Raw genomic sequence first — 16903 nt, forward strand, 5'->3', positions numbered from 1 at the left:
GTCGGATACGACCGAAAAAAGTGCTACACACGCGGAGTCCCCCACTACACTGCCTTATAGCGACCGCTCATCACTATCGTGTGAGTAACGTTGCGGCCGCGGCGACGAGTCTTGCCCAAAGACGCAGCGTGCGTGGAGGCGCTACCCGGATGCGTGTGGATGCACCCTCCTACCTCGTAAAGCGCCTACAGCTACTATCACGCCTTCCAAGCAGTTGATCCGGGTTCGATTCCCGGCCACCGCAACGGGCGCAAATTTTCGCGTATGAGTATGTGTGCTGTTAAATTAACGTTTTCTTTCCGTCGTTGCTCCAAGCAGGCCATCCTGTAGTATGTCCCGACTTGTCCCGACTTTGCTCGGCTGACGCGAAAGCTGACGCTTGGAATTCGCCCTTATCAAAAGGACAGGCGCTATAAACGGCTGTGAGAGGAGAGGTGTGGCGAGGTGCCAAAACGACACGCAAACCGCGAAATTTTCTGCTCCTCCTTCCTAAAGAAAAAAAGAAAAAAAACGGACGCAGTCGGTAGGACTCGAACCTACGCTCCCAGAGGGAATCTGATTTCTAGTCAGTCGCCTTAACCACTTTTTTTTATCTTATTAAACATTATTAAATGTTAATTTTTTGTTACATTTTCTTGATTGCACATTCACTGTTATCAAGTAGGGTTTGTAAACACCACTCTACAGCATAAATACTATACATTTACGTAAAACACTGCTGGAGTAGAATACACAATAGAACACAATTTTAACCCTTAAATGCATAGTGTTACATACCTGCAATATGGATTGAAAAATTATTTTGTCCACCTTTAGAGAGAATTTAGCGAACTAACCCAAGTCTTACAGGTGCAACGAAGTATCTCTGATACTTAGTATTAGCTGTTGGCTGTACTGTGGACTTCTGGTGACCTTTTTGGAAGTATGCAGAGAAGTTAGGTGTGAATTTTGCTTAGTTTCCAAAAGGGTGGGATAGGATGCAGCAGCATCAACTTGGCCAAATGTGGGAAGGTTAGTGGTGAGCAGGCAGCAATTTTCTTCATGCTGCCAGCTATGGGAATATGCGCTGTGTCCCTTGTTTTTTTAGGAACATACATCACATTTAAACTGGATGTCCAATTCCTGTTGATCCACTGTAGGGAGTTAAGAGGATAAATTATTACTGTCATTAAGTTTGCTTAATTCTATGAGAACAGTAAATTGTAGCGATTAATAATGCATACAAAATCATATCTGTGATGGTTGAGAAACATGACTATGAATCTGCAGTTAACAATTGGTTCGCACATATAATTGTAAGTTAATGGTTATTCCTGAAGCAGAGACCACAACAGTCTGTGCAACAAAAAGAAAATCTAATAACACACAAGTTAATTTTCGTAGCTGATGTCAGATGAAGAATAAATTAAATGCTTTAAGTTCTACATGCTAAACTTTCAGGGCAACACAGGGAAGATTTCATGGACTGAAGCAGCAGACTGTTCAGTACACGCGAGAAAAGTGGAATAAAGGCTTCCTCATTACTTGAGAAACTAATCAAATGAAGGTGCTGGAAATGAGGAGGAATTTTTCAACTGCATGAGGTGCAGAATTCAAAGCAAGTATGAGCTCGTGCATGGTACTTAACTTCTTCAGACAGATCAATATAATAATAAAAAGTGTCTGTATTTACCTCACTATAAGACAACTCAGAATATAAGATGACCCCCTTTCTTTGAAGACCCAACATGTGAATTTTTTGGTATTTAACATATTCTGACTAATATTTGCAAAGTCTAAAGGTAGTTATAGAAAATAAAAATCACTTTGGGATGTGGAACAGTCATAAATAAATATCTCCAGTTAAAAACAATACAAAATGACAATGATACAACTCCACTAACTTAAGATTCACTGAGCAGCAAATAAGGTTCTTTTTTGTTTTCATTTATAGTATGTCCATATCAAGAAGAGAAGAAGGCTTAAGTTTTTTATTTGCTTGGCATTCAGTAAATTCAGATGAGTTACGCCTGAGACGAACTGCCATACCAATGTTACTGCGAGGGGGTTTCATTGGCATTTTTGAAGTCTCTAGAGTAATATGTTGTTTTGTGTTGTTAATGTCTCTGAATGCTTCCGTTTTGTTAATTACACTTGAAGGGACTCCACTTTCCTGTTGAGCAGCACTCTTTCGTCACTGCAGAACTCAAAGTCTTTGATTGAAAATGGCTATCTCATCACTTGTTGGTAGAGCATCCTCTACCTTAATCTCTGTAGCTTCTCCAAGACTTGAACACAGTTCTGCCTCCTGCTTTGAAGTCTCCAATATTTCTTTCATGAGCGCACACTTCTTCTCTTGAAGTTTTCTTGTTTCACACTCTAGCTTAGTAAGAGCCTCACATAAAGGCAGCGTATCATATAATGCAGGATAAAAATGAAATTCAAGTTCCTTACTTAGTTTGTCAGCTTCATGCAATAAAGAATTCAGCCTTTCGTGCATCTCATGTTTCTTCTGTTGCTCTCTAGAAATAATATTCTGGATCATCTCCTCAATTTCTTTCTTAACCTCATCACCACGCTTTGCAACATCCTCTGCATTAAACCCACATTATGCCCACAGCGTCTTAAGATTTTTGAAGAAGGCACTATTCGATATGTCTGTCACTAAAGAATTCGTATCATCCATCATAAAACATAAACTCTCAACCACTCAGTTATAACAAGAAACTGGGTCTGTAACCACTCGGCCACGACTGCTCGTATCTGAAGCTTCCCTCGAATCGTGAAAAATCCAACCGGTCTGCGCAGAATGTTGACAGGAAACGAACTCTGTGCACTGATTACGGCAGGGCTACCAGCGCTACGAGACGAGCCATTACGGAAGCGTTAAAAACCTTCGCCCGGACATGGACTCGAACCCTGGACCCTTAGGTTAAAAGCCTAATGCTCTACCGACTGAGCTATGCGGGCTCACGCCCGTTGTAGGTGGAGCGGCTGCAAGCAATGTGAATAATTGGAACGCGTGTGTGTGTGTAGGCGTACTACGGTAATTGCTGGCTTCTGGCGCAACTGGCGACTTCACCGACTTCCCACTGACGCTGGTAGCAGCCCAACAGCGGACCAGTGCCTCTTCTGCCTTTATCCCGGTGCTGACAGTAATTGCATCTTGCGCCTGTTTTCCCCGATTACGTTCGGTTGAAGCTCCGGAAGGAGGGCGACAAACGAAGGTTGGAAGGCCAAAACATGGAGGGACGTGTGCGCAAAAACTTCCCTTCCGGTACCGGAAATCGAACCCTGGCCTCCTGGGTGAAAGCCAGGTATCCTAGCCACTAGACCACACCGGATTTGCTCAATAAACGTGAGATTTACTCCCTCTCCTCCCGCATTTCGTGCTGAATCCGGACTCAGTGGTGTTCTCTGTTTGCGAGCGTATTTGTGCGTGCAGACTGGCATGGCGCACAGCTCGAAACTGACTATTAATTGCCGTTTGCATCATAACAGGGGAGGAGAAAGATCAAAGTTGTACCTTGCCATAGTTGGAAGTAAACATTTTGACGCTGAGGCGTGGACTCCTTGGGGGTAACAAACGACAATTAAGTTCGTTCCCTAGCAACAGCAACGCCGTTAATTCAGCCATTATGTACAGCAAATTAAATTCCCCGGGTGAGGATCGAACTCACGACCTTAAGACTACGAGACTTACGCGCTACCTACTGCGCTACCGAGGCACGTTGCAACAAACGTCCCAGGAAACTTGGTAAGTCCCACATATTAGAGATAGACAGTTCGCGCTTTCTCAAGAATCTGCTGTGTTGCTACACGTGCTTTCCCGACGGGCTAGATTAAACTGCTGCCGCAGCTTTTTCAACGGAAAGCAGCACTGCCTGAGGTTACAGTACATCGCCCTTGCGGCACCTGGACACAGCGGCCTGTAGGGCCAGGCCGACGCTAGAGTTCAGAAATAGCACGCGACCGTCCAAGTACGGCCTCTTGCGTGCTGCGCGTTTGGTTCTTCTCACAGCGAATCCTGCTACACATTCCTGTGGCTGACGCAGCTCAAGCGAGCAATCGGCGCGGCGGCATTATAGCGAGAACAGCAAAACGATGCATCGGCCGGGAATCGAACCCGGGCCGCCCGCGTGGTAGGTGAACAACCTACCACTTTTTTAGTTGTTGTTCTCATTTTGTTAGTTGCATTTGTTGGGGGCGGGCGTCCGATGACGTCCGTGCTTGCCGAGCACATTCCCGAGCAGCTGTCTGCAGGGAAAGTGGGATTGCCACCCAGCGACGTCGGATACGACCGAAAAAAGTGCTACACACGCGGAGTCCCCCACTACACTGCCTTATAGCGACCGCTCATCACTATCGTGTGAGTAACGTTGCGGCCGCGGCGACGAGTCTTGCCCAAAGACGCAGCGTGCGTGGAGGCGCTACCCGGATGCGTGTGGATGCACCCTCCTACCTCGTAAAGCGCCTACAGCTACTATCACGCCTTCCAAGCAGTTGATCCGGGTTCGATTCCCGGCCACCGCAACGGGCGCAAATTTTCGCGTATGAGTATGTGTGCTGTTAAATTAACGTTTTCTTTCCGTCGTTGCTCCAAGCAGGCCATCCTGTAGTATGTCCCGACTTGTCCCGACTTTGCTCGGCTGACGCGAAAGCTGACGCTTGGAATTCGCCCTTATCAAAAGGACAGGCGCTATAAACGGCTGTGAGAGGAGAGGTGTGGCGAGGTGCCAAAACGACACGCAAACCGCGAAATTTTCTGCTCCTCCTTCCTAAAGAAAAAAAGAAAAAAAACGGACGCAGTCGGTAGGACTCGAACCTACGCTCCCAGAGGGAATCTGATTTCTAGTCAGTCGCCTTAACCACTTTTTTTTATCTTATTAAACATTATTAAATGTTAATTTTTTGTTACATTTTCTTGATTGCACATTCACTGTTATCAAGTAGGGTTTGTAAACACCACTCTACAGCATAAATACTATACATTTACGTAAAACACTGCTGGAGTAGAATACACAATAGAACACAATTTTAACCCTTAAATGCATAGTGTTACATACCTGCAATATGGATTGAAAAATTATTTTGTCCACCTTTAGAGAGAATTTAGCGAACTAACCCAAGTCTTACAGGTGCAACGAAGTATCTCTGATACTTAGTATTAGCTGTTGGCTGTACTGTGGACTTCTGGTGACCTTTTTGGAAGTATGCAGAGAAGTTAGGTGTGAATTTTGCTTAGTTTCCAAAAGGGTGGGATAGGATGCAGCAGCATCAACTTGGCCAAATGTGGGAAGGTTAGTGGTGAGCAGGCAGCAATTTTCTTCATGCTGCCAGCTATGGGAATATGCGCTGTGTCCCTTGTTTTTTTAGGAACATACATCACATTTAAACTGGATGTCCAATTCCTGTTGATCCACTGTAGGGAGTTAAGAGGATAAATTATTACTGTCATTAAGTTTGCTTAATTCTATGAGAACAGTAAATTGTAGCGATTAATAATGCATACAAAATCATATCTGTGATGGTTGAGAAACATGACTATGAATCTGCAGTTAACAATTGGTTCGCACATATAATTGTAAGTTAATGGTTATTCCTGAAGCAGAGACCACAACAGTCTGTGCAACAAAAAGAAAATCTAATAACACACAAGTTAATTTTCGTAGCTGATGTCAGATGAAGAATAAATTAAATGCTTTAAGTTCTACATGCTAAACTTTCAGGGCAACACAGGGAAGATTTCATGGACTGAAGCAGCAGACTGTTCAGTACACGCGAGAAAAGTGGAATAAAGGCTTCCTCATTACTTGAGAAACTAATCAAATGAAGGTGCTGGAAATGAGGAGGAATTTTTCAACTGCATGAGGTGCAGAATTCAAAGCAAGTATGAGCTCGTGCATGGTACTTAACTTCTTCAGACAGATCAATATAATAATAAAAAGTGTCTGTATTTACCTCACTATAAGACAACTCAGAATATAAGATGACCCCCTTTCTTTGAAGACCCAACATGTGAATTTTTTGGTATTTAACATATTCTGACTAATATTTGCAAAGTCTAAAGGTAGTTATAGAAAATAAAAATCACTTTGGGATGTGGAACAGTCATAAATAAATATCTCCAGTTAAAAACAATACAAAATGACAATGATACAACTCCACTAACTTAAGATTCACTGAGCAGCAAATAAGGTTCTTTTTTGTTTTCATTTATAGTATGTCCATATCAAGAAGAGAAGAAGGCTTAAGTTTTTTATTTGCTTGGCATTCAGTAAATTCAGATGAGTTACGCCTGAGACGAACTGCCATACCAATGTTACTGCGAGGGGGTTTCATTGGCATTTTTGAAGTCTCTAGAGTAATATGTTGTTTTGTGTTGTTAATGTCTCTGAATGCTTCCGTTTTGTTAATTACACTTGAAGGGACTCCACTTTCCTGTTGAGCAGCACTCTTTCGTCACTGCAGAACTCAAAGTCTTTGATTGAAAATGGCTATCTCATCACTTGTTGGTAGAGCATCCTCTACCTTAATCTCTGTAGCTTCTCCAAGACTTGAACACAGTTCTGCCTCCTGCTTTGAAGTCTCCAATATTTCTTTCATGAGCGCACACTTCTTCTCTTGAAGTTTTCTTGTTTCACACTCTAGCTTAGTAAGAGCCTCACATAAAGGCAGCGTATCATATAATGCAGGATAAAAATGAAATTCAAGTTCCTTACTTAGTTTGTCAGCTTCATGCAATAAAGAATTCAGCCTTTCGTGCATCTCATGTTTCTTCTGTTGCTCTCTAGAAATAATATTCTGGATCATCTCCTCAATTTCTTTCTTAACCTCATCACCACGCTTTGCAACATCCTCTGCATTAAACCCACATTATGCCCACAGCGTCTTAAGATTTTTGAAGAAGGCACTATTCGATATGTCTGTCACTAAAGAATTCGTATCATCCATCATAAAACATAAACTCTCAACCACTCAGTTATAACAAGAAACTGGGTCTGTAACCACTCGGCCACGACTGCTCGTATCTGAAGCTTCCCTCGAATCGTGAAAAATCCAACCGGTCTGCGCAGAATGTTGACAGGAAACGAACTCTGTGCACTGATTACGGCAGGGCTACCAGCGCTACGAGACGAGCCATTACGGAAGCGTTAAAAACCTTCGCCCGGACATGGACTCGAACCCTGGACCCTTAGGTTAAAAGCCTAATGCTCTACCGACTGAGCTATGCGGGCTCACGCCCGTTGTAGGTGGAGCGGCTGCAAGCAATGTGAATAATTGGAACGCGTGTGTAGGCGTACTACGGTAATTGCTGGCTTCTGGCGCAACTGGCGACTTCACCGACTTCCCACTGACGCTGGTAGCAGCCCAACAGCGGACCAGTGCCTCTTCTGCCTTTATCCCGGTGCTGACAGTAATTGCATCTTGCGCCTGTTTTCCCCGATTACGTTCGGTTGAAGCTCCGGAAGGAGGGCGACAAACGAAGGTTGGAAGGCCAAAACATGGAGGGACGTGTGCGCAAAAACTTCCCTTCCGGTACCGGAAATCGAACCCTGGCCTCCTGGGTGAAAGCCAGGTATCCTAGCCACTAGACCACACCGGATTTGCTCAATAAACGTGAGATTTACTCCCTCTCCTCCCGCATTTCGTGCTGAATCCGGACTCAGTGGTGTTCTCTGTTTGCGAGCGTATTTGTGCGTGCAGACTGGCATGGCGCACAGCTCGAAACTGACTATTAATTGCCGTTTGCATCATAACAGGGGAGGAGAAAGATCAAAGTTGTACCTTGCCATAGTTGGAAGTAAACATTTTGACGCTGAGGCGTGGACTCCTTGGGGGTAACAAACGACAATTAAGTTCGTTCCCTAGCAACAGCAACGCCGTTAATTCAGCCATTATGTACAGCAAATTAAATTCCCCGGGTGAGGATCGAACTCACGACCTTAAGACTACGAGACTTACGCGCTACCTACTGCGCTACCGAGGCACGTTGCAACAAACGTCCCAGGAAACTTGGTAAGTCCCACATATTAGAGATAGACAGTTCGCGCTTTCTCAAGAATCTGCTGTGTTGCTACACGTGCTTTCCCGACGGGCTAGATTAAACTGCTGCCGCAGCTTTTTCAACGGAAAGCAGCACTGCCTGAGGTTACAGTACATCGCCCTTGCGGCACCTGGACACAGCGGCCTGTAGGGCCAGGCCGACGCTAGAGTTCAGAAATAGCACGCGACCGTCCAAGTACGGCCTCTTGCGTGCTGCGCGTTTGGTTCTTCTCACAGCGAATCCTGCTACACATTCCTGTGGCTGACGCAGCTCAAGCGAGCAATCGGCGCGGCGGCATTATAGCGAGAACAGCAAAACGATGCATCGGCCGGGAATCGAACCCGGGCCGCCCGCGTGGTAGGTGAACAACCTACCACTTTTTTAGTTGTTGTTCTCATTTTGTTAGTTGCATTTGTTGGGGGCGGGCGTCCGATGACGTCCGTGCTTGCCGAGCACATTCCCGAGCAGCTGTCTGCAGGGAAAGTGGGATTGCCACCCAGCGACGTCGGATACGACCGAAAAAAGTGCTACACACGCGGAGTCCCCCACTACACTGCCTTATAGCGACCGCTCATCACTATCGTGTGAGTAACGTTGCGGCCGCGGCGACGAGTCTTGCCCAAAGACGCAGCGTGCGTGGAGGCGCTACCCGGATGCGTGTGGATGCACCCTCCTACCTCGTAAAGCGCCTACAGCTACTATCACGCCTTCCAAGCAGTTGATCCGGGTTCGATTCCCGGCCACCGCAACGGGCGCAAATTTTCGCGTATGAGTATGTGTGCTGTTAAATTAACGTTTTCTTTCCGTCGTTGCTCCAAGCAGGCCATCCTGTAGTATGTCCCGACTTGTCCCGACTTTGCTCGGCTGACGCGAAAGCTGACGCTTGGAATTCGCCCTTATCAAAAGGACAGGCGCTATAAACGGCTGTGAGAGGAGAGGTGTGGCGAGGTGCCAAAACGACACGCAAACCGCGAAATTTTCTGCTCCTCCTTCCTAAAGAAAAAAAGAAAAAAAACGGACGCAGTCGGTAGGACTCGAACCTACGCTCCCAGAGGGAATCTGATTTCTAGTCAGTCGCCTTAACCACTTTTTTTTATCTTATTAAACATTATTAAATGTTAATTTTTTGTTACATTTTCTTGATTGCACATTCACTGTTATCAAGTAGGGTTTGTAAACACCACTCTACAGCATAAATACTATACATTTACGTAAAACACTGCTGGAGTAGAATACACAATAGAACACAATTTTAACCCTTAAATGCATAGTGTTACATACCTGCAATATGGATTGAAAAATTATTTTGTCCACCTTTAGAGAGAATTTAGCGAACTAACCCAAGTCTTACAGGTGCAACGAAGTATCTCTGATACTTAGTATTAGCTGTTGGCTGTACTGTGGACTTCTGGTGACCTTTTTGGAAGTATGCAGAGAAGTTAGGTGTGAATTTTGCTTAGTTTCCAAAAGGGTGGGATAGGATGCAGCAGCATCAACTTGGCCAAATGTGGGAAGGTTAGTGGTGAGCAGGCAGCAATTTTCTTCATGCTGCCAGCTATGGGAATATGCGCTGTGTCCCTTGTTTTTTTAGGAACATACATCACATTTAAACTGGATGTCCAATTCCTGTTGATCCACTGTAGGGAGTTAAGAGGATAAATTATTACTGTCATTAAGTTTGCTTAATTCTATGAGAACAGTAAATTGTAGCGATTAATAATGCATACAAAATCATATCTGTGATGGTTGAGAAACATGACTATGAATCTGCAGTTAACAATTGGTTCGCACATATAATTGTAAGTTAATGGTTATTCCTGAAGCAGAGACCACAACAGTCTGTGCAACAAAAAGAAAATCTAATAACACACAAGTTAATTTTCGTAGCTGATGTCAGATGAAGAATAAATTAAATGCTTTAAGTTCTACATGCTAAACTTTCAGGGCAACACAGGGAAGATTTCATGGACTGAAGCAGCAGACTGTTCAGTACACGCGAGAAAAGTGGAATAAAGGCTTCCTCATTACTTGAGAAACTAATCAAATGAAGGTGCTGGAAATGAGGAGGAATTTTTCAACTGCATGAGGTGCAGAATTCAAAGCAAGTATGAGCTCGTGCATGGTACTTAACTTCTTCAGACAGATCAATATAATAATAAAAAGTGTCTGTATTTACCTCACTATAAGACAACTCAGAATATAAGATGACCCCCTTTCTTTGAAGACCCAACATGTGAATTTTTTGGTATTTAACATATTCTGACTAATATTTGCAAAGTCTAAAGGTAGTTATAGAAAATAAAAATCACTTTGGGATGTGGAACAGTCATAAATAAATATCTCCAGTTAAAAACAATACAAAATGACAATGATACAACTCCACTAACTTAAGATTCACTGAGCAGCAAATAAGGTTCTTTTTTGTTTTCATTTATAGTATGTCCATATCAAGAAGAGAAGAAGGCTTAAGTTTTTTATTTGCTTGGCATTCAGTAAATTCAGATGAGTTACGCCTGAGACGAACTGCCATACCAATGTTACTGCGAGGGGGTTTCATTGGCATTTTTGAAGTCTCTAGAGTAATATGTTGTTTTGTGTTGTTAATGTCTCTGAATGCTTCCGTTTTGTTAATTACACTTGAAGGGACTCCACTTTCCTGTTGAGCAGCACTCTTTCGTCACTGCAGAACTCAAAGTCTTTGATTGAAAATGGCTATCTCATCACTTGTTGGTAGAGCATCCTCTACCTTAATCTCTGTAGCTTCTCCAAGACTTGAACACAGTTCTGCCTCCTGCTTTGAAGTCTCCAATATTTCTTTCATGAGCGCACACTTCTTCTCTTGAAGTTTTCTTGTTTCACACTCTAGCTTAGTAAGAGCCTCACATAAAGGCAGCGTATCATATAATGCAGGATAAAAATGAAATTCAAGTTCCTTACTTAGTTTGTCAGCTTCATGCAATAAAGAATTCAGCCTTTCGTGCATCTCATGTTTCTTCTGTTGCTCTCTAGAAATAATATTCTGGATCATCTCCTCAATTTCTTTCTTAACCTCATCACCACGCTTTGCAACATCCTCTGCATTAAACCCACATTATGCCCACAGCGTCTTAAGATTTTTGAAGAAGGCACTATTCGATATGTCTGTCACTAAAGAATTCGTATCATCCATCATAAAACATAAACTCTCAACCACTCAGTTATAACAAGAAACTGGGTCTGTAACCACTCGGCCACGACTGCTCGTATCTGAAGCTTCCCTCGAATCGTGAAAAATCCAACCGGTCTGCGCAGAATGTTGACAGGAAACGAACTCTGTGCACTGATTACGGCAGGGCTACCAGCGCTACGAGACGAGCCATTACGGAAGCGTTAAAAACCTTCGCCCGGACATGGACTCGAACCCTGGACCCTTAGGTTAAAAGCCTAATGCTCTACCGACTGAGCTATGCGGGCTCACGCCCGTTGTAGGTGGAGCGGCTGCAAGCAATGTGAATAATTGGAACGCGTGTGTAGGCGTACTACGGTAATTGCTGGCTTCTGGCGCAACTGGCGACTTCACCGACTTCCCACTGACGCTGGTAGCAGCCCAACAGCGGACCAGTGCCTCTTCTGCCTTTATCCCGGTGCTGACAGTAATTGCATCTTGCGCCTGTTTTCCCCGATTACGTTCGGTTGAAGCTCCGGAAGGAGGGCGACAAACGAAGGTTGGAAGGCCAAAACATGGAGGGACGTGTGCGCAAAAACTTCCCTTCCGGTACCGGAAATCGAACCCTGGCCTCCTGGGTGAAAGCCAGGTATCCTAGCCACTAGACCACACCGGATTTGCTCAATAAACGTGAGATTTACTCCCTCTCCTCCCGCATTTCGTGCTGAATCCGGACTCAGTGGTGTTCTCTGTTTGCGAGCGTATTTGTGCGTGCAGACTGGCATGGCGCACAGCTCGAAACTGACTATTAATTGCCGTTTGCATCATAACAGGGGAGGAGAAAGATCAAAGTTGTACCTTGCCATAGTTGGAAGTAAACATTTTGACGCTGAGGCGTGGACTCCTTGGGGGTAACAAACGACAATTAAGTTCGTTCCCTAGCAACAGCAACGCCGTTAATTCAGCCATTATGTACAGCAAATTAAATTCCCCGGGTGAGGATCGAACTCACGACCTTAAGACTACGAGACTTACGCGCTACCTACTGCGCTACCGAGGCACGTTGCAACAAACGTCCCAGGAAACTTGGTAAGTCCCACATATTAGAGATAGACAGTTCGCGCTTTCTCAAGAATCTGCTGTGTTGCTACACGTGCTTTCCCGACGGGCTAGATTAAACTGCTGCCGCAGCTTTTTCAACGGAAAGCAGCACTGCCTGAGGTTACAGTACATCGCCCTTGCGGCACCTGGACACAGCGGCCTGTAGGGCCAGGCCGACGCTAGAGTTCAGAAATAGCACGCGACCGTCCAAGTACGGCCTCTTGCGTGCTGCGCGTTTGGTTCTTCTCACAGCGAATCCTGCTACACATTCCTGTGGCTGACGCAGCTCAAGCGAGCAATCGGCGCGGCGGCATTATAGCGAGAACAGCAAAACGATGCATCGGCCGGGAATCGAACCCGGGCCGCCCGCGTGGTAGGTGAACAACCTACCACTTTTTTAGTTGTTGTTCTCATTTTGTTAGTTGCATTTGTTGGGGGCGGGCGTCCGATGACGTCCGTGCTTGCCGAGCACATTCCCGAGCAGCTGTCTGCAGGGAAAGTGGGATTGCCACCCAGCGACGTCGGATACGACCGAAAAAAGTGCTACACACGCGGAGTCCCCCACTACACTGCCTTATAGCGACCGCTCATCACTATCGTGTGAGTAACGTTGCGGCCGCGGCGACGAGTCTTGCCCAAAGACGCAGCGTGCGTGGAGGCGCTACCCGGATGCGTGTGGATGCACCCTCCTACCTCGTAAAGCGCCTACAGCTACTATCACGCCTTCCAAGCAGTTGATCCGGGTTCGATTCCCGGCCACCGCAACGGGCGCAAATTTTCGCGTATGAGTATGTGTGCTGTTAAATTAACGTTTTCTTTCCGTCGTTGCTCCAAGCAGGCCATCCTGTAGTATGTCCCGACTTGTCCCGACTTTGCTCGGCTGACGCGAAAGCTGACGCTTGGAATTCGCCCTTATCAAAAGGACAGGCGCTATAAACGGCTGTGAGAGGAGAGGTGTGGCGAGGTGCCAAAACGACACGCAAACCGCGAAATTTTCTGCTCCTCCTTCCTAAAGAAAAAAAGAAAAAAAACGGACGCAGTCGGTAGGACTCGAACCTACGCTCCCAGAGGGAATCTGATTTCTAGTCAGTCGCCTTAACCACTTTTTTTTATCTTATTAAACATTATTAAATGTTAATTTTTTGTTACATTTTCTTGATTGCACATTCACTGTTATCAAGTAGGGTTTGTAAACACCACTCTACAGCATAAATACTATACATTTACGTAAAACACTGCTGGAGTAGAATACACAATAGAACACAATTTTAACCCTTAAATGCATAGTGTTACATACCTGCAATATGGATTGAAAAATTATTTTGTCCACCTTTAGAGAGAATTTAGCGAACTAACCCAAGTCTTACAGGTGCAACGAAGTATCTCTGATACTTAGTATTAGCTGTTGGCTGTACTGTGGACTTCTGGTGACCTTTTTGGAAGTATGCAGAGAAGTTAGGTGTGAATTTTGCTTAGTTTCCAAAAGGGTGGGATAGGATGCAGCAGCATCAACTTGGCCAAATGTGGGAAGGTTAGTGGTGAGCAGGCAGCAATTTTCTTCATGCTGCCAGCTATGGGAATATGCGCTGTGTCCCTTGTTTTTTTAGGAACATACATCACATTTAAACTGGATGTCCAATTCCTGTTGATCCACTGTAGGGAGTTAAGAGGATAAATTATTACTGTCATTAAGTTTGCTTAATTCTATGAGAACAGTAAATTGTAGCGATTAATAATGCATACAAAATCATATCTGTGATGGTTGAGAAACATGACTATGAATCTGCAGTTAACAATTGGTTCGCACATATAATTGTAAGTTAATGGTTATTCCTGAAGCAGAGACCACAACAGTCTGTGCAACAAAAAGAAAATCTAATAACACACAAGTTAATTTTCGTAGCTGATGTCAGATGAAGAATAAATTAAATGCTTTAAGTTCTACATGCTAAACTTTCAGGGCAACACAGGGAAGATTTCATGGACTGAAGCAGCAGACTGTTCAGTACACGCGAGAAAAGTGGAATAAAGGCTTCCTCATTACTTGAGAAACTAATCAAATGAAGGTGCTGGAAATGAGGAGGAATTTTTCAACTGCATGAGGTGCAGAATTCAAAGCAAGTATGAGCTCGTGCATGGTACTTAACTTCTTCAGACAGATCAATATAATAATAAAAAGTGTCTGTATTTACCTCACTATAAGACAACTCAGAATATAAGATGACCCCCTTTCTTTGAAGACCCAACATGTGAATTTTTTGGTATTTAACATATTCTGACTAATATTTGCAAAGTCTAAAGGTAGTTATAGAAAATAAAAATCACTTTGGGATGTGGAACAGTCATAAATAAATATCTCCAGTTAAAAACAATACAAAATGACAATGATACAACTCCACTAACTTAAGATTCACTGAGCAGCAAATAAGGTTCTTTTTTGTTTTCATTTATAGTATGTCCATATCAAGAAGAGAAGAAGGCTTAAGTTTTTTATTTGCTTGGCATTCAGTAAATTCAGATGAGTTACGCCTGAGACGAACTGCCATACCAATGTTACTGCGAGGGGGTTTCATTGGCATTTTTGAAGTCTCTAGAGTAATATGTTGTTTTGTGTTGTTAATGTCTCTGAATGCTTCCGTTTTGTTAATTACACTTGAAGGGACTCCACTTTCCTGTTGAGCAGCACTCTTTCGTCACTGCAGAACTCAAAGTCTTTGATTGAAAATGGCTATCTCATCACTTGTTGGTAGAGCATCCTCTACCTTAATCTCTGTAGCTTCTCCAAGACTTGAACACAGTTCTGCCTCCTGCTTTGAAGTCTCCAATATTTCTTTCATGAGCGCACACTTCTTCTCTTGAAGTTTTCTTGTTTCACACTCTAGCTTAGTAAGAGCCTCACATAAAGGCAGCGTATCATATAATGCAGGATAAAAATGAAATTCAAGTTCCTTACTTAGTTTGTCAGCTTCATGCAATAAAGAATTCAGCCTTTCGTGCATCTCATGTTTCTTCTGTTGCTCTCTAGAAATAATATTCTGGATCATCTCCTCAATTTCTTTCTTAACCTCATCACCACGCTTTGCAACATCCTCTGCATTAAACCCACATTATGCCCACAGCGTCTTAAGATTTTTGAAGAAGGCACTATTCGATATGTCTGTCACTAAAGAATTCGTATCATCCATCATAAAACATAAACTCTCAACCACTCAGTTATAACAAGAAACTGGGTCTGTAACCACTCGGCCACGACTGCTCGTATCTGAAGCTTCCCTCGAATCGTGAAAAATCCAACCGGTCTGCGCAGAATGTTGACAGGAAACGAACTCTGTGCACTGATTACGGCAGGGCTACCAGCGCTACGAGACGAGCCATTACGGAAGCGTTAAAAACCTTCGCCCGGACATGGACTCGAACCCTGGACCCTTAGGTTAAAAGCCTAATGCTCTACCGACTGAGCTATGCGGGCTCACGCCCGTTGTAGGTGGAGCGGCTGCAAGCAATGTGAATAATTGGAACGCGTGTGTAGGCGTACTACGGTAATTGCTGGCTTCTGGCGCAACTGGCGACTTCACCGACTTCCCACTGACGCTGGTAGCAGCCCAACAGCGGACCAGTGCCTCTTCTGCCTTTATCCCGGTGCTGACAGTAATTGCATCTTGCGCCTGTTTTCCCCGATTACGTTCGGTTGAAGCTCCGGAAGGAGGGCGACAAACGAAGGTTGGAAGGCCAAAACATGGAGGGACGTGTGCGCAAAAACTTCCCTTCCGGTACCGGAAATCGAACCCTGGCCTCCTGGGTGAAAGCCAGGTATCCTAGCCACTAGACCACACCGGATTTGCTCAATAAACGTGAGATTTACTCCCTCTCCTCCCGCATTTCGTGCTGAATCCGGACTCAGTGGTGTTCTCTGTTTGCGAGCGTATTTGTGCGTGCAGACTGGCATGGCGCACAGCTCGAAACTGACTATTAATTGCCGTTTGCATCATAACAGGGGAGGAGAAAGATCAAAGTTGTACCTTGCCATAGTTGGAAGTAAACATTTTGACGCTGAGGCGTGGACTCCTTGGGGGTAACAAACGACAATTAAGTTCGTTCCCTAGCAACAGCAACGCCGTTAATTCAGCCATTATGTACAGCAAATTAAATTCCCCGGGTGAGGATCGAACTCACGACCTTAAGACTACGAGACTTACGCGCTACCTACTGCGCTACCGAGGCACGTTGCAACAAACGTCCCAGGAAACTTGGTAAGTCCCACATATTAGAGATAGACAGTTCGCGCTTTCTCAAGAATCTGCTGTGTTGCTACACGTGCTTTCCCGACGGGCTAGATTAAACTGCTGCCGCAGCTTTTTCAACGGAAAGCAGCACTGCCTGAGGTTACAGTACATCGCCCTTGCGGCACCTGGACACAGCGGCCTGTAGGGCCAGGCCGACGCTAGAGTTCAGAAATAGCACGCGACCGTCCAAGTACGGCCTCTTGCGTGCTGCGCGTTTGGTTCTTCTCACAGCGAATCCTGCTACACATTCCTGTGGCTGACGCAGCTCAAGCGAGCAATCGGCGCGGCGGCATTATAGCGAGAACAGCAAAACGATGCATCGGCCGGGAATCGAACCCGGGCCGCCCG

The 16903-nt window shown here is 44.7% G+C and overlaps 12 non-coding genes across 12 annotated transcripts; all 12 read right to left on the minus strand.

The window, feature by feature from the left end:
- Positions 1 to 2876: 2876 nt before the first annotated feature.
- Positions 2877 to 2949, minus strand: Trnak-uuu (transfer RNA lysine (anticodon UUU)). The gene has a single exon. It is a non-coding gene; the product is annotated as a tRNA-Lys (tRNA).
- A 302-nt stretch (positions 2950 to 3251) lies between these two features.
- Trnae-uuc (transfer RNA glutamic acid (anticodon UUC)) lies at positions 3252 to 3323 on the minus strand. Its single transcript has one exon. It is a non-coding gene; the product is annotated as a tRNA-Glu (tRNA).
- A 311-nt stretch (positions 3324 to 3634) lies between these two features.
- Positions 3635 to 3707, minus strand: Trnat-cgu (transfer RNA threonine (anticodon CGU)). Its single transcript has one exon. It is a non-coding gene; the product is annotated as a tRNA-Thr (tRNA).
- A 3437-nt stretch (positions 3708 to 7144) lies between these two features.
- On the minus strand, positions 7145 to 7217 carry Trnak-uuu (transfer RNA lysine (anticodon UUU)). Its single transcript has one exon. It is a non-coding gene; the product is annotated as a tRNA-Lys (tRNA).
- A 296-nt stretch (positions 7218 to 7513) lies between these two features.
- Trnae-uuc (transfer RNA glutamic acid (anticodon UUC)) lies at positions 7514 to 7585 on the minus strand. The gene has a single exon. It is a non-coding gene; the product is annotated as a tRNA-Glu (tRNA).
- Positions 7586 to 7896: 311 nt separating this feature from the next.
- Trnat-cgu (transfer RNA threonine (anticodon CGU)) lies at positions 7897 to 7969 on the minus strand. Its single transcript has one exon. It is a non-coding gene; the product is annotated as a tRNA-Thr (tRNA).
- Positions 7970 to 11406: 3437 nt separating this feature from the next.
- Trnak-uuu (transfer RNA lysine (anticodon UUU)) lies at positions 11407 to 11479 on the minus strand. Its single transcript has one exon. It is a non-coding gene; the product is annotated as a tRNA-Lys (tRNA).
- A 296-nt stretch (positions 11480 to 11775) lies between these two features.
- Trnae-uuc (transfer RNA glutamic acid (anticodon UUC)) lies at positions 11776 to 11847 on the minus strand. Its single transcript has one exon. It is a non-coding gene; the product is annotated as a tRNA-Glu (tRNA).
- Positions 11848 to 12158: 311 nt separating this feature from the next.
- On the minus strand, positions 12159 to 12231 carry Trnat-cgu (transfer RNA threonine (anticodon CGU)). Its single transcript has one exon. It is a non-coding gene; the product is annotated as a tRNA-Thr (tRNA).
- Positions 12232 to 15668: 3437 nt separating this feature from the next.
- Trnak-uuu (transfer RNA lysine (anticodon UUU)) lies at positions 15669 to 15741 on the minus strand. Its single transcript has one exon. It is a non-coding gene; the product is annotated as a tRNA-Lys (tRNA).
- A 296-nt stretch (positions 15742 to 16037) lies between these two features.
- On the minus strand, positions 16038 to 16109 carry Trnae-uuc (transfer RNA glutamic acid (anticodon UUC)). Its single transcript has one exon. It is a non-coding gene; the product is annotated as a tRNA-Glu (tRNA).
- A 311-nt stretch (positions 16110 to 16420) lies between these two features.
- Trnat-cgu (transfer RNA threonine (anticodon CGU)) lies at positions 16421 to 16493 on the minus strand. Its single transcript has one exon. It is a non-coding gene; the product is annotated as a tRNA-Thr (tRNA).
- Positions 16494 to 16903: the final 410 nt, after the last annotated feature.

The sequence above is a fragment of the Schistocerca cancellata genome, unplaced genomic scaffold, assembly GCF_023864275.1.
Source record: "Schistocerca cancellata isolate TAMUIC-IGC-003103 unplaced genomic scaffold, iqSchCanc2.1 HiC_scaffold_627, whole genome shotgun sequence".
In the NCBI taxonomy this organism is placed as follows: domain Eukaryota; kingdom Metazoa; phylum Arthropoda; class Insecta; order Orthoptera; family Acrididae; genus Schistocerca; species Schistocerca cancellata.